The sequence below is a fragment of the Cherax quadricarinatus genome, chromosome 44 (assembly GCF_038502225.1).
Source record: "Cherax quadricarinatus isolate ZL_2023a chromosome 44, ASM3850222v1, whole genome shotgun sequence".
NCBI classification, from domain to species: Eukaryota; Metazoa; Arthropoda; class Malacostraca; order Decapoda; family Parastacidae; genus Cherax; species Cherax quadricarinatus.
In genome coordinates, this window is record NC_091335.1 from 7,839,895 (window position 1) to 7,857,001 (window position 17,107).

Consider the following 17,107-nt stretch of genomic DNA (forward strand, 5'->3'; position numbering starts at 1 on the left):
CATAATGATACATTCAGATAAATGTAATTTTCCACAAACACATCTAAAGCCAATAATAACCCAACAAAAAGCCGCAGTAAGAATAATCACTAAATCCCATCCCTGGCAACACCCCCCCCCCACTCTTCATAGATCTAAACTTACTCCCTGTTCAGAACATCCACACTTACTACTGTGCAATCTACATCTACAGGACCTTAAATTCCAATATTAACCTTGACCTAAAACGCTTTCTTGATAGTTGTGACAGGACCCACAGGCATAACACCAGACACAAACTTCTCTATGACATTCCCCGTGTCCGACTAAACCTTTACAAAAATTCAATGTGTGTCAAAGGGCCTAAAATCTGGAACACCCTACCTGAAAACTCTAGAACTGCAGACACATTCATCACTTTCAAAACTACTGTTAGAAAACATCTTATCTCCCTGATACACCCCGTCAACTAACTACATGTAAACCACCTGGTGGTTCACACTTACACTCACTCACCCATCGACTATAAACACAGAAATACGAGTCTTAATCTTAAAAAATGAACCCTAACTAGTCATAAGCTTGCCTATGATACTCCAATATAGACACTATGTATCGTGCCAAAACAAAAGCATTCACATTGCTAAACTTACAAACTATAATGTAGTCACTTAGCCTTAATACCATAATCTGTAATAATTTAAAGTTTAGAATTAATCTAAGTCTGCCCGAAATGCCTAGCCATGCTAGGCGTCCTAGTGGCCCCCTCTGTAATTAGTATTTTAAAACATGTAAACCACACAATAACCAAAATCTGTAAACCCCGCATTGTAATCCTTATAGAGAATAAACTTGATTGATTGATTGATTGACTCCTATGAGGTTCCCTATCGACATTTCAGTTTTCATATAATCCATCAGATTAATTAGGGAGGTATCGGTTGAATAAGATCTCCTAAAGCCTAATTGGTAACTGTGAAGAAAGTTGTCACTAAGATAACTACTTAACAGTATACCGTCCTCTCTAGAATTTTGGATATTACACTGAGTATACTAACAGGCTTATAACTGCTGACATCAGACCTACTATTTTTTCTTGAAGACAGGAGTAACTCTGGCCTTCTCGAACGCCTCTGGTACGGTATTAGTGGTGATGGACAAATTTATTATGTGAGCAATGTGGATTGGCAGTTCCGAGGCACCATCTTTTAGGAACTTAGACGGGATGTTATCTGGGCCGGTGCTCTTAGTTGGGTTTAACCTGCTTATTTCTTTTTGCACGAAGTCACGAGAAACACTTACTAGTTGACAACTGTTTGGGATTACCCCTTTATTGGTTTAGTATGTTTTAAACTTATCCGAGTCAGTGTTAAAGGTATTTGCTGCAGCCGGTAGTTTACTTACTAGCGATGATGAGACGGTGAGTAGTAGGAATTAAAACAATTGGCCAGTTTAGTTGCTTTGTGGCATACCTCGTTTTCGATATTGAGTACTGTGATAGATCTTACCAAAAATTATCAAAATTTTGCAGCCCGGTCCCTAGACCCATTATGTACCTCTGTAATCCCGTGACTACCGCCCCTGACACAATAAGTGTCAGGGGCCCGAGACTGTTCAACTGCCTCCCAGCATACATAAGGGGGATTACCAACAGACCTCTGGCAGTCTTCAAGCTGGCACTGGACAAGCACCTAAAGTCGGTTCCTGACCAGCCGGGCTGTGGTTCGTACGTTGGTTTGCGTGCAGCCAGCAGCAACAGCCTGGTTGATCAGGCTCTGATCCACCAGGAGGCCTGGTGGCAGACCAGGCCGCGGGGGCGTTGACCCCCGGAACTCTCTCCAGGTAAACTACCTAAATATACTTACACACCCTCATCTGAGTTCACCAATCAGCTTCCCACCAAACACGTTAAAGAAATCGCAGTGCGGAAAATGGAGCTGGATAAATTTGAACCGATAACAGGTGCCCCTCCTGTAAAGTGTCAAGGGGGAGAAAGAGATGAGGTCAAGCGTCCTAAAGATAACTTGAGATTGTCACAGATCCCAGACGAGAACAAGACGCCCACACACCACGAAGGCTGGCACAGAAGTCTCCAAAAGCTCGGCAATAGAGGGAAAGGGAAAAGAGTTTTCCTTTGCAAAAGAAACAGAAACAAACCGCTCCCAATTAGGTCAAGTGGTCGCTTCTTGCTCAATCCAGCAGAAAAGGATACCTACACTTTCAGCTGAGCGTAGCACAGGCTTCCGGACAAAAGCGGTGAAAAGTTCCCTCCTGTAAGGTGACCAGCGGGTAAAATTAGATGACATGTTGAAGTGGGTAGTTTATTATTATTATTATTATTATTATTATTATCATTATTATTATTATTAATATTGGTTATAGTTACCTGCTCAGAGGAACTCGGGATTTAGTTAACATGCAGGGTTCTGCATGACATCGTAATGTACATATAGTGGAGGAGTGTGCCATAATAGTATGAATATTATAGTTGTAAAGAATAATTTTATAATTGATAATGTGCATTTGGGGGTACTGTAAAGTACTCTAACTGTAATTATAAAGAAATTCTGTTAATGATTATTTTCCAAGGATGTTTGGGTACGCGGAGTAAGCGTGGTTTGGGGGAATCACATGACGTTAGCATGGTGTGTAGAGGCTGGCGTCGGAGATGCTGTGTATTTAAGATAAGTTTGTAGTTGTGCACTCATTTTGTTTATCCAACTCAAGCCATAGGCTCTCATATGGCTTACCTCTATGTTCACCCAGGCTCTGACATGGTCAGGGTGCTGTTTACCTGGAGTTTACCTGGAGAGAGTTCCGGGGGTCAACGCCCCCGCGGCCCGGCCTGTGACCAGTATTACAAAAAAAGTAATTTTTAAAAGACAATGGTATTAAGATTTACTCCTTTTGTAATAAAGAGTTCGGGATACATAAATACACACATTAATATAAATTAATCTTTAATATATAAAAATCAACTATCTTTGGTCTAGAGGTATTTGAACTATGATATAATAATAATATGTACATGTTACTATAATAAATTATAATCAGCATTTTACTAAAATATAATTAATAACCCTACACAGGGTACAACTCTTGACACTACTGTCACTATATATATATATCTCTATGCTAAAACAATAAATTATAAATAACATTTTTATAATAATAAATTACAATCAACTGCCTCTCACGACACGAAGTCAGTCACACGACACTGCTCAGTGTACACTACAACCAGGCCATCTTCAGTGTCCCACGACACCCTTTTCATCTCAGTGTTCCACTACGGTCCTGTGCATATCTCAGTGTTCCACTCCATCGTACGTCCCTCAGTGTCACACTACGGTCCTGGCCCAGTTCAGTGTAACACTCCAACCTTTTCTTCATGTAATGTCCCACTAAACAGCATCTGACGACTCCGGCCCACAGTTGATCAACGTAGACGGTGAGTCCACAGACATCACCGGTAGTCCAGTAAATCCTCTCCAAAGGCGGTTGACACACCGCTAGCCGAACACCATGCTGCAAGCTCACTGAATGCGGCCGTCAAGTAACTGAGGCCAACAGACTCAGTGAGCTGCGGTGAGCGGTTCTTCTAACGCCAGTAGATAGGTACGATTCGGTGGTCAGGTACCTACTGCATAGACGTGTACCCTGAGGAGTTCAGGTACTTAATGTTGAAGCCAGTAGACGTGTACCCTTCGGTGGTCAGGTACCTACTGCTTAGGTGTGTACAGCGAGGCGCTCAGGTACATAATATTTCTAAAGCCAGTAGACGTGTACCCTTTGGTGGTCAGGTACCTACTGCTTAGGTGTGTACAGCGAGGCGCTCAGGTACATAATATTTCTAAAGCCAGTAGACGTGTACCCTTCGGTGGTCAGGTACCTACTGCTTAGGTGTGTACAGCGAGGCGCTCTGGTACATACTGTTACTAAAGCCAGTAGACGTGTACCCTTCGGTGGTCAGGTACCTACTGCTTAGGTGTGTACAGCGAGGCGCTCTGGTACATACTGTTACTAAAGCCAGTAGACGTGTACCCTTCGGTGGTCAGGTACCTACTGCTTAGGTGTGTACCGTGAGGCACTCAGGCTCTTACTGCTCTAAGGCCGGCTCAGCAGCCCCCACATTGGGTTTGATGACGCACCCAGTGGTACTGCCGGCCGGCAGGTTAACTATTTAACCGCTAGTTTGGCAGGGGCCGCAACAACCAGGCCTCCTGGTGGATCAGAGCCTGATCAACCAGGCTGTTGCTGCTGGCTGCATGCAAACCAACGTACGAGCCACAGCCCGGCTGGTCAGGAACCGACTTTAGGTGCTTGTCCAGTGCCAGCTTGAAGACTGCCAGGGGTCTGTTGGTAATCTCCCTTATGTATGCTGGGAGGCAGTTGAACAGTCTTGGGCCCCTGACACTTATTGTATGGTCTCTTAACGTGCTAGTGACACCCCTGCTTTTCATTGGGGGGATGTTGCATCGTCTGCCAAGTCTTTTGCTTTTGTAGTGAGTGATTTTCGTGTGCAAGTTCGGTACTAGTCCCTCTAGGATTTTCCAGGTGTATATAATCATGTATCTCTCCCGCCTGCGTTCCAGGGAATACAGGTTTAGGAACCTCAAGCGCTCCCAGTAATTGAGGTGTTTTATCTCCGTTATGCGCACCATGAAGGTTCTCTGTACATTTTCTAGGTCAGCAATTTCACCTGCCTTGAAAGGTGCTGTTAGTGTGCAGCAATATTCCAGCCTAGATAGAACAAGTGACCTGAAGAGTGTCATCATGGGCTTGGCCTCCCTAGTTTTGAAGGTTCTCATTATCCATCCTGTCATTTTTCTAGCAGATGCGATTGATACAATGTTATGGTCCTTGAAGGTGAGATCCTCCGACATGATCACTCCCAGGTCTTTGACATTGGTGTTTCGCTCTATTTTGTGGCCAGGATTTGTTTTGTACTCTGATGAAGATTTAATTTCCTCGTGTTTACAATATCTGAGTAATTGAAATTTCTCATCGTTGAACTTCATATTGTTTTCTGCAGCCCACTGAAAGATTTGGTTGATGTCCGCCTGGAGCCTTGCAGTGTCTGCAGTGGAAGACACTGTCATGCAGATTCGGATGTCATCTGCAAAGGAAGACATGGTGCTGTGGCTGACATCCTTGTCTATGTCAGATATGAGGATGAGGAACAAGATGGGAGCGAGTACTGAGCCTTGTGGAACAGAGCTTTTCACCGTAGCTGCCTTGGACTTTACTCTGTTGACGACTACTCTCTGTGTTCTGTTAGTGAGGAAATTATAGATCCATCGACCGACTTTTCCTGTTATTCCTTTAGCACGCATTTTGTGTGCTATTACGCCATGGTCACACTTGTCGAAGGCTTTTGCAAAGTCTGTATATATTACATCTGCATTCTTTTTGTCTTCTAGTGCATTTAGGACCATGTCGTAGTGATCCAATAGTTGAGACAGACAGGAACAACCTGTTCTAAACCCATGTTGCCCTGGGTTGTGTAACTGATGGGTTTCTAGATGGGTGGTGATCTTGCTTCTTAGCAAGGAAATAAGAAATGGGGTTTATTTTCTTTTTATTTCTTTTTGCCTATCGGTGTCCGTAGGGACCCTGCTAGCAGAGTGAGACCTATGGTCTGGGGGTGGGGGTGTTATGCAGGGTTCTGCATGACATCGTAATGTACATATAGTGGAGAAGTGTGCCATAATAGTATGAATATTATAGTTGTAAAGAATAATTTTATAATTGATAATGTGCATTTGGGGGTACTGTAAAGTACTCTAACTGTAATTATAAAGAAATTCTGTTAATGATTTATTTTCCAAGGATGTTTGGGTATGCAGAGTAAGCGTGGTTTGGGGGAGTCACGTGACGTTAGCATGGTGTGTAGAGGCTGGCGTCAGAGATGCTGTGTATTTAAGATAAGTTTGTAGTTGTGCACTCATTTTGTTTATCCAACTCAAGCCATAGGCTCTCATATGGCTTACCTGTATGTTCACCCAGGCTCTGACATGGTCAGGGTGCTGTGGGATGAGTGAGGAAATAAGAAATGGGGTTTGTAGTGTAGTGACGGCCTGACGCTGATGAGGCCTAGTGGTTATGGTGGCTGGACCTCCAGCCAGCTGTTGTTTGTACCCTCATTTGGGCGTTTAGAATTAAGGTTTTTCTTTTATGTTATGTTATGGTGACTAAATAGATATATTTTCCTAATTGGGATTTTTGCCTAACCCTCTGTTACCCAACTCCTTTAAGTACACATACTAGTTTAGCGCTTTCTGTTTTGTCTGGGATAGCCCTGAGTGGCCGGTTTGGGCTTGAGATGTGAGTAACTTTTACCTTTGCCCTTAGACCAGGCTCAAGCCCCCAGCTATCCCACATTTTTGCGTAACATACAGTCTATGTACATCACGGAATAAATAAGCATTTCTTATGTAAATTCTTATTTCAGCAGATATTACAACAGTCAAGGAGCAAGTAATCAGACTGAGGAAGGAAGGATGGGCGATCACAAGAAACGACAGAGAGGTATGTGAGGAGCTCAACATGAAATTCAAAGAAGTGTTCACAGAGGAGACAGAAGGGACTCCGGAAAGACAGAGAGGTGGGGTACGATAAGATAAGATAAGATAAGATTTCGTTCGGATTTTTAACCCCGGAGGGTTAGCCACCCAGGATAACCCAAGAAAGTCAGTGCGTCATCGAGGACTGTCTAACTTATTTCCATTGGGGTCCTTAATCTTGTCCCCCAGGATGCGACCCACACCAGTCGACTAACACCCAGGTACCTATTTGCTGCTAGGTGAACAGGACAACAGGCGTAAGGAAACGTGTCGAAATGTTTCCACCCGCCGGGAATCGAACCCGGGCCCTCCGTGTGTGAAGCGGGAGCTTTAGCCACCAGGCCACCGGGCCACCACACCACACCATCAAGTGTTGGACACAATGCATACAACTGAAGAAGTGAAGAGGCTGCTAAGCGAGCTAGATACTTCAAAGCCGATGGGGCCAGATAACATCTCTCCATGGGTCCTGAGAGAGGGAGCAGAGGCACTATGTGTGCCACTAACAACAATCTTCAACACTTCTATCGAAACAGGGCGACTATACGAGGTATGGAAGACAGCAAATGTAGTCCTGATTTTTAAATAAGGAGACAGACACAAACCACTAAACTACAGACTAGTGTCACTAACATGTATAGTATGCAGAGTCACAGAGAAGATTATCAAGAGAAGAGTGGTGGAGCACCTAGAAAGGAATGAGCCTATCAACAACAACCAGCACTGTTTCAGGGACGGGAAATCCTGTGTCACAAACCTACTAGAGCTCTAAGACAAGGTGACAGCAGTAAGAAAAGAGAGGGGTGGGTAGACTGCATTTTCTTGAACTGTAAGAAGGTTTTTGACATAGTTCCACAGAAGAGATTAGTGCAAAAGCTGGAGGACCAGCAGATATAACAGGGAAGGCACTGCAATGGATCAAAGAATACCTGACAAGAAGGCATCAGCGAGTTGTGGTACATGAGGTGTCAGAGTGGGCGCCTGTGACAAGTGGGGTTCCACAGAGGTCAGTCCTAGGACCAATGCTGTTTCTGGTATATGTGAACAACATGGCAGAAAGAATTGACTCAGAAGTGTCCCTGTTTGCAGATGATGCGAAGTTACTGAGAATTCAGTCGGAGGAGAACAAGGCAGGACTACAGAGGGATCTGGACGGGCTGCAGACCTGGTCTAGCAACTGGCTCCTGGAGTTCAACTCCACGAAGTGCAAAGTCATGAAGATCGGTGAAGAAGAAAGAAGACCACAGACAGAGTACAGTCTAGGGGGCCAAAGACTACAAATCTCACTCAAGGAAAAGGATCTTAGAGTGTGTATAATACCGAGCACATCTCCTGAGGCGCACATCAACCAAATAACTGCTGCAGCATATGGGCGCTAGCGAACCTTAGAACAGCATTCCGACACCTCAGTAACGAGTCGTTCCGGACCCTGTACACCGTGTACATCAGGCCCATATTGGAGTATGCAGCACCAGTTTGGAACCCACACCTGGCCAAGCACATCAGGAAACTAGAGAAAGTGCAAAGGTTTGTAACGAGACTAGTCCCGGAGTTAAGGGGACACTGGATGACAGGGAGAACATGATAACAACATATAAAATGCTGAGAGGAATCGACAAGGTGGACAGAGACAGGATACCCCAGAGATGGGACGCAAAAACAAGGGGCCACAGTTGGAAGTTGAAGACTCAGATGAATCACAGGGATGTTAGGAAGTATTTCTTCAGTTATAGAGTTGTCAGGAAATGGAATAGTCTGGAAAGTGAGGTAGTGGAGGCAGGTACCATACATGGCTTTAACAAAAGGTATGATAAAGCTCATGGAGCAGGGAGAGAGTGGACCTAGTGGCGACCAGTGAAGAAGCGGGGCCAAGAGCATGAATCGACCACTGCAGCCACAATTAGGTGAGTACACACACACATGTTGTTTGACTTAATTGGCTAAGGGAGGGCCTTGATGGCAAGGAAAAGCTCTTGGTCCAAAGAATTGGAACCATTCTTTTTTTTCCTAGGACTCAATCTGATTACCTCCAATTTCTCATTCCCAATGTGGTGTAAGACCCTTGCGGGTTTAGCTATCCCCTTGAATAAAATAAAAAAATCATAATTAGAGTATCCTAGATTTAATCCTTCATAATTTACCAAATAACACCATTGCAAAGAAAACCAAATAAACTTAAATTAAAAGATATAAGCGTCCCTCTAAGGAGCCTAGTTAGCGCGGCTACTGACAGAGGGCAGAGTAATCACTGATGCAATACAATGAACTTTATTGCGGAAGAATAATATGTTTATAAAGAATTATTTAAGGATTCAGAAACTTCCACGTTTACTAGGAATTAATATGAAGAATAATACCACATAAAGGCTTATATAAAATGAAGAAAATGTTCAAATAATCCTCCGTGTTTAACTCTCGAGGAGACAACTTGTAGCGCATGCGCTTCCATAACACGAGTGACCAGTTGTAAACTTTCCTTGGTGAGGTGAGGGTTATTGCTCTCTCAAGTTCTCATTCTCTCTTGTCACACGCAACACAAGTGGTGTCATTATTATAATTTGTCTTTTAATCAATAAAGGAATCCTATGATTACATAGATATGAAATCGTGGTCGTTTGTGAGTGAGGTTTTAAAAGTGTTTTAGTGAATTACCAGTGACAAGCACGGCGCTGTTACCTGTCCTCCAACAAAGTAAGTGCTTCACCTGTCAAGCCCAATTACAGAACAAAAAAGTAATTACATTAGTGCAAGTGTTGTAGTTAGTGCTAGAGGAGGATGAGGTAAGAGAAGAGTATTGAAGTGGGGCAAGAGTGTGGGTGGTAAACGTTTTAAAAAGTAAGTGTAAGGGAGTGAGTGTTGGAGTCGCCTCCGGGCATGTTGTTGTACAGGTAGGAGGTGGTGTTGCCACCTTAACATTACTTCAACACTGCTCTTACTGTCAACACTGCTACCCTCAACACTCACTCAGGGTCATCACAGCCTCCTTAACATTCACTTACGTTAAACACAGCCTCGAGAATATTCATTCTCGTTAAATACAGCTTGGAGAACATTCACTCTGGTTAAACACAGCCAGGAGAATATTCACTCTGGTTAAACACAGCCAGGAGAATATTCACTCTGGTTAAACACAGCCAGGAGAATATTCACTCTGGTTAAACACAGCCAGGAGAATATTCACTCTGGTTAAACACAGCCAGGAGAATATTCACTCTGGTTAAACACAGCCAGGAGAATATTCACTGGTTAAACACAGCCAGGAGAATATTCACTCTGGTTAAACACAGCCAGGAGAATGTTCACTCTGGTTAAACACAGCCAGGAGAACGTTCACTCTGGTTAAACACAGCCAGGAGAACATTCACTCTGGTTAAACACAGCCAGGAGAATATTCACTCTGGTTAAACACAGCCAGGAGAATATTCACTCTGGTTAAACACAGCCAGGAGAACATTCACTCTGGTTAAACACAGCCAGGAGAATATTCACTCTGGTTAAACACAGCCAGGAGAATATTCACTCTGGTTAAACACAGCCAGGAGAACATTCACTCTGGTTAAACACAGCCAGGAGAACATTCACTCTGGTTAAACACAACCAGTAGAACATTCAATCTGGTTAAACACAGCCAGGAGAACATTCACTGGTTAAACAACCTGGAGAATATTCACTCTGGTTAAACAACCTGGAGAACATTCACTCTGGTTAAACAACCTGGAGAACATTCACTCTGGTTAAACACAACCAGGAGAACATTCACTCTGGTTAAACACAACCAGGAGAACATTCACTCTGGTTAAACACAGCCAGGAGAACATTCAATCTGGTTAAACACAGCCAAGAGAACATTCACTCTGGTTAAACACAACCAGGAGAACATTCACTCTGGTTAAACACAACCAGGAGAACATTCACTCTGGTTAAACACAACCAGGAGAACATTCACTCTGGTTAAACACAACCAGGAGAACATTCACTCTGGTTAAACACAACCAGGAGAACATTCACTCTGGTTAAACACAACCAGGAGAACATTCACTCTGGTTAAACACAGCCAGGAGAACATTCAATCTGGTTAAACACAGCCAAGAGAACATTCACTCTGGTTAAACACAACCAGGAGAACATTCACTCTGGTTAAACACAACCAGGAGAACATTCACTCTGGTTAAACACAACCAGGAGAACATTTACGTTAAACACAACCAGGAGAACATTTACTCACGTTAAACATAGCCTAGAGAACATTTACTCACGTTAAAAACGGCCCCGAGAACATTTACCCACGTTAAGCCCCTCAGGGGAGGTTCCTTGACGCTGGTGAGGGGCTCTTGAACTAGTTCCCTGAATTAAACCTGAATACCTTCCATCTCCCCTACAGGCGCTGTATGATTCTACGGGTTTAGCGTTTTCCCATCGTTATACGAATAATACGTTAAAAACAGCCTCGAGAACATTTACTAACGTTAAAAACAGCCTCGAGAACATTTACTAACGTTAAAAACAGCCTCGAGAACATTTACTCACGTCAAAAACAGCCTCGAGAACATTTACTCACGTTAAAAACAGCCTCGAGAACATTTACTCACGTTAAAAATAGCCTCAAGAACATTTACTCAGGTTAAAAACAGCTTCGAGAACATTTACTCAGGTTCAACACGGCTTCGAGAACATTTACTTACGTTAATATCAGCCTCCTGAACGTTTACTCATTAACACGAACAAGAGGAAACTGGAGAAGTATCTTTACCAGGCTGTGATGAATATGTGGGTCAGCGGGCCACCAGCAGCAACAACCTGGTTGACCAGACAAGCTCCAGATGAACCTTGTCCGAGGCCGGGCACTGGGAGTAGAAAAAGTCTCGGAACTCATCAAAGATGGAATCGCTGCTGAAGGTCACCACCCCCGCGGCCCGGTCCCGAATCAGGCCGCCTGGTTGCTAGCCTGATCGATCAGCCTGTTATGTTCGTGCCAGTCTCCTGCAGTCCAGCGTATGCACCACAACCCAGTTGATCAGGAACTGATGGATTTATTTGCTGGCAATCCCTCCTTATGTATGAAAAGGAGGGCGTTGGAGAGTGGTGGTCCCTTAACACTTGTTGATTTTTCTGTGTACTCATTGATCCCCTGCTTTTCACTGGAGGTATCTTGCACCATCTGCCATGCCTCTTACATTTGATACACCTTTGATGAATTCCGAGAATTTTTCTGCTCCTACAGCCCGGTCTTGGGCGAAAAACACACCTTAAGCCAGCAGATAGTGGAGCCAACAAGACTAGAAAACACACTTGACCTTATCTTCACAAATAATGAGGACCTGATAAGAGACATTAGAATATCAAAAACAACTAATTCCGATCAAGAATATAAAAAACAACTAATTCCGATCACAACCTAATCGAAGTCCAGACGTACATGCATAGGGGTCCTGATCAGCAGAATGCATGTACCTGTGAAGGTGTCTTCACAAAATACAACTTCAACAACAAGAACATCAACTGGGACCAGGTAAGCCATGTCCTAAACGAAACATGTTGGGAAGATATCTTAAATGACATGGATCCAAACCAGTGCCTTGAAAGGATCAACTTCCTGGCAGCTGAAGCATGTTCTAGGCATATTCCCCTTAGAAAGAAGAAGAGCAGGAGTAAACTGAAGAGAGAAAGACTCTTCCTCTACAGAAGACGACGAAGAGTCACTGAGCTCCTCAGGAGTGCTAGAATATCTGATACACGAAAGGAGGCACTGACCAGGGAAGTGGAAACTATCGAACTTAAGTTAAATGACTCTTACAGGAACCAGGAGAGACAGGAGCAGCTTAAAGCTATTAGTGAAATTGAAAGAAATTCAAAATATTTCTTTTCATATGCTAAAAACAAGGCAATTACTCAGACAGGATGGGACTTACACAGATGACAACAAGGAAATGAGTGAAACATTGAAATCCCAGTACGACTGGTCACAGACCGGACCGCGGGGGCGTTGACCCCCGGAACTCTCCAGGTAAACTGTGTGATTAGTGAACCACTAATCGGTCTGAGGATCGACGACCCAAATGATTTCTTCATGAATGAGCCTCAAAACTCCATAAATGTATGCCAGATTTCGGACATTACCCTAACTCCGATAGATTTCGAAAAAGCCATTGACAACATGCCCATGCATTCAGCCCCGGGCCCAGACTCGTGGAACTCTGTTTTCATTAAGAACTGCAAGAAACCCCTCTCGCGTGCCCTAAGTACACTATGGAGGAGGAGCTTGGACATGGGTGAAATTCCAGTCACTTAAAACAACGGATATAGCCCCACTTCATAAAGGTGGCAGCAAAGCATTAGCTAAGAACTATAGACCAATAGCTCTGACGTCCCACATCATAAAAATCTTGGAAAGAGTGCTAAGAAGCAGGATTGCAAATCACCTGGATTCCCAAAATCTGCACAATCCAGGGCAACATGGGTTCAGGGCAGGTCGCTCCTGCCTCTCTCAACTACTGGATCACTATGATATGGCCTTGGATGCACTGGAAGAAAATCAGAATGCAGATGTAATATACACAGACTTTGCAAAAGCATTTGACAAATGCGATCATGGCGTAATAGCCCATAAAATACGTGCTAAAGGAATAACTGGGAAAGTGGGGAGATGGATCTTCAACTTCCTAACAAATCGTACACAAAGAGTAGTGGTCAACAGAGTTAAATCGGAGGCTGCCATAGTGAAGAGCTCTGTTCCACAAGGCACAGTACTCGCCCCCATCTTATTCCTTATCCTCATATCAGACATAGACAGATATACACATCACAGCACCGTATCATCCTTTGCGGATGATACTAGGATCTGCATGAGGCTGTCATCTGCTGAGGACGCGGTTAACCTCCAAGAAGATATAAACAAAGTTTTCCAATGGGCAACGGTAAACAATATGATGTTCAATGTGGACAAATTCCAACTACTCTGTTATGGAAAACTGGAGGAGATAATAACTAGAACAGAGTATACTACAGACTCTGGCCATACAATAGAGCGGAATAATAATGTAAGGGACCTGGGAGTAGTAATGTCTGAGGATCTCACTTTCAAGGATCACAACAGTGCCACGATCGCACGTGCAAAGAAAATGATAGGATGGATAATGAGAACGTTCAAAACGAGAGATGCCAAGCCAATGATGATCCTTTTCAAATCACTTCTCTCTAGGCTGGAATACTGCTGTACATTAACATCTCCATTCAAAGCAGGTGAAATCGCAGATCTAGAGAGTGTACAGAGATCCTTTACTGCACGTATAAGTTCTGTCAAGCACCTTAACTACTGGGAACGCTTGGAAGCACTTGACTTGTACTCGTTGGAACACAGGAGGGAGAGATATATCATAATCTACACTTGGAAAATCTTGGAAGGAATGGTCCCAAATCTGCACACAGAAATCACTCCCTACGAAAGTAAAAGACTGGGCAGGCGATGCAAAATGCCCCCAATAAAAAGTAGGGGCGTCATTGGTACACTAATGGAAAACACTATAAGTGTCCGGGGCCCAAGACTGTTCAACAGCCTCCCATCAAGCATTAGGGGAATTGCCAATAAACCCCTGACTGCCTTCAAGAGAGAGCTAGACAGATACCTAAAGTCAGTGCCGGATCAGCCGGGCTGTGGCTCGTACGTTGGACTGCGTGCGGCCAGCAGTAACAGCCTGGTTGATCATGCCCTGATCCATCGGGAGGCCTGGTCATGAGCCGGGCCGCGGGGGCGTTGATCCCCGGAATAACCTCCAGGTAACCAGGCTCTTCTGGTGCTTGTCTGCTCATCCAGGCTGTTGCTGCTGGTCTCCTTGTATTCATAAGTAGTAATTTCGGTGTGAAGGTTTGGGACCAATCCTTCCAGTATATTCCAGATATAGATTATGATGCATCCTTCTCGCCTACGTTACTATATGACCCTTGTAGGTTTAGAGCTTCCTTTTGATTATAATAATCTCGCCTACGTTCTAAGGAGTTACCTTTCAGTAATTTAGGTGCTTGACAGTGTTTATACGAGCTGTGAAGGTTCTCAGTACGTTCTCCAGCTCGGCAGTTTCGCCTGCCTTGAATTTGCCCGTTAGTACAGCGATACTTCAACCTAGAAAGAACGAACGACCTAAAGAGTCATCATTGGCTTGGCATCCCATGTTTCGAAAGTTAGTTATCTACCCACCCCCTTCCCCCCCCCTTCACACACACACACACACACACACTAGCGATTAGGCGGGGCCAGTCGCTGTGACTCGACGCTTGCTACAATATATAGGTGAGTACGTACGTACGTACACACACACACACACACACACACACACACACACACACACACACACACACACACACACACACACACACACACACACACACACACACACACACACACTCTCACATACTCACACACACACTCACACACACACACACACACACACACACACACACACACACACACACACACACACACACAGCAGCGAGTCATGGTACGTGGCGAGGCGTCAGAGTGGGCACCTGTGACCAGCGGGGTCCCGCAGGGGTCAGTCCTAGGACCAGTGCTGTTTCTGGTATTTGTGAACGACATGACGGAAGGAATAGACTCTGAGGTGTCCCTGTTTGCAGATGACGTGAAGTTGATGAGAAGAATACACTCGATCGAAGACCAGGCAGAACTACAAAGGGATCTGGACAGGCTGCAGACCTGGTCCAGCAATTGGCTCCTGGAGTTCAATCCCACCAAGTGCAAAGTCATGAAGATTGGGGAAGGGCAAAGAAGGCCGCAGACGGAGTACAGTCTAGGGGGTCAGAGACTACAAACCTCACTCAAGGAAAAAGATCTTGGGGTGAGTATAACACCAGGCACATCTCCTGAAGCGCACATCAACCAAATAACTGCTGCAGCATATGGGCGCCTAGCAAACCTCAGAACAGCATTCCGACATCTTAATAAGGAATCGTTCAGGACCCTGTACACCGTATACGTTAGGCCCATATTGGAGTATGCGGCACCAGTTTGGAACCCACACCTAGCCAAGCACGTAAAGAAACTAGAGAAAGTGCAAAGGTTTGCAACAAGACTAGTCCCAGAGCTAAGAGGTATGTCCTACGAGGAGAGGTTAAGGGAAATCAACCTGACGACACTGGAGGACAGGAGAGATAGGGGGGACATGATAACGACATACAAAATACTGAGAGGAATTGACAAGGTGGACAAAGACAGGATGTTCCAGAGATTGGACACAGTAACAAGGGGACACAGTTGGAAGCTGAAGACACAGATGAATCACAGGGATGTTAGGAAGTATTTCTTCAGCCACAGAGTAGTCAGTAAGTGGAATAGTTTGGGAAGCGATGTAGTGGAGGCAGGATCCATACATAGCTTTAAGCAGAGGTATGATAAAGCTCACGGCTCAGGGAGAGTGACCTAGTAGCGATCAGTGAAGAGGCGGGGCCAGGAGCTCGGACTCGACCCCCGCAACCTCAACTAGGTGAGTACAACTAGGTGAGGACAACTAGGTGAGGTGAGTACACACACACACACACACACACACACACACACACACACACACACACACACACACACACACACACACACACTCACACACACACACTCACACTCACACACACACTCACACTCACACTCACACACTCACACTCACACACACACTCACACACACACTCACACTCACACTCACACACACACACACACACACACACACACACACACACACACACACACACACACACACACACACACACACACACACACACACACACACACACACTCACTCACACTCATCCCCCTTTCCACTCGCCCATAGATTGAACACACGCACTGTGGTACCTGCAGTGTGTTCCGGGGTCATTGCCCCCGCGGCCCTATTCCAGACCAGGCCTTCGGTGGATGGCTTTATCAACAAGGTGGTTGGTGCCACCACTAACAGTTCATTGTTCAAGTATGTACCATAGCCTGAGTGATTAAGAACTGACTTGAACTAATAAGGTTCCTTCTTGACAGCACTGTGAGCACACTGGATGAACAAACACAAGCGTGGTAAACACCACACAGGATGAACACACTAGGCGAACAAACGCAACTAGGTAAACACCATGCAGGATGAACGCACACTGGGTGAACACGGTGAATACTGGATGAACACGCGCGCTTGGGGTGAACACATGCATTAGGTAGGTTGACAGCAACTGTCCAGGTAGGTGCTACCGTCCTGTCGAATGAGTGAAGGCGTACGATGGCAGGTAAATCTTACAAACTTCTCCTTGAAAAGATCAACCTCCTGGTAGCTGAAGTATGTTCAAGATATATTCCCATAAGAAAAAAGAAAAGTAAACTGGAGTGAGAGAGAGATGCTCACTCTACAGGAGAAGACGAAGAATCACTGAGCTGCTCAAGAATGCCAGATTATCTGATACACGGAAGGAAGTGCTAACCAGGGAAGTAAAAAATATTGAGCTAAAGTTAACGGACTCGTACAGGATCCTGGAGAGACAAGAGGAGCTAAAAGCGATTAATGAAATTGAAGGAAATTCGAAATATT

At 44.6% G+C, this 17,107-nt stretch overlaps 1 protein-coding gene across 1 annotated transcript in view; it reads left to right on the forward strand.

The window, feature by feature from the left end:
- Window positions 1-8,998: 8,998 nt before the first annotated feature.
- The window catches only part of LOC128697378 (afadin-like), a 349,288-nt gene continuing 341,179 nt past the window's right edge, over window positions 8,999-17,107 (forward strand). Inside the window, exon 1 of the mRNA XM_070094069.1 lies at window positions 8,999-9,236. The gene's annotated coding sequence lies outside the window, so the exon portion shown is untranslated. The remainder of the gene's footprint in view (window positions 9,237-17,107) is intronic.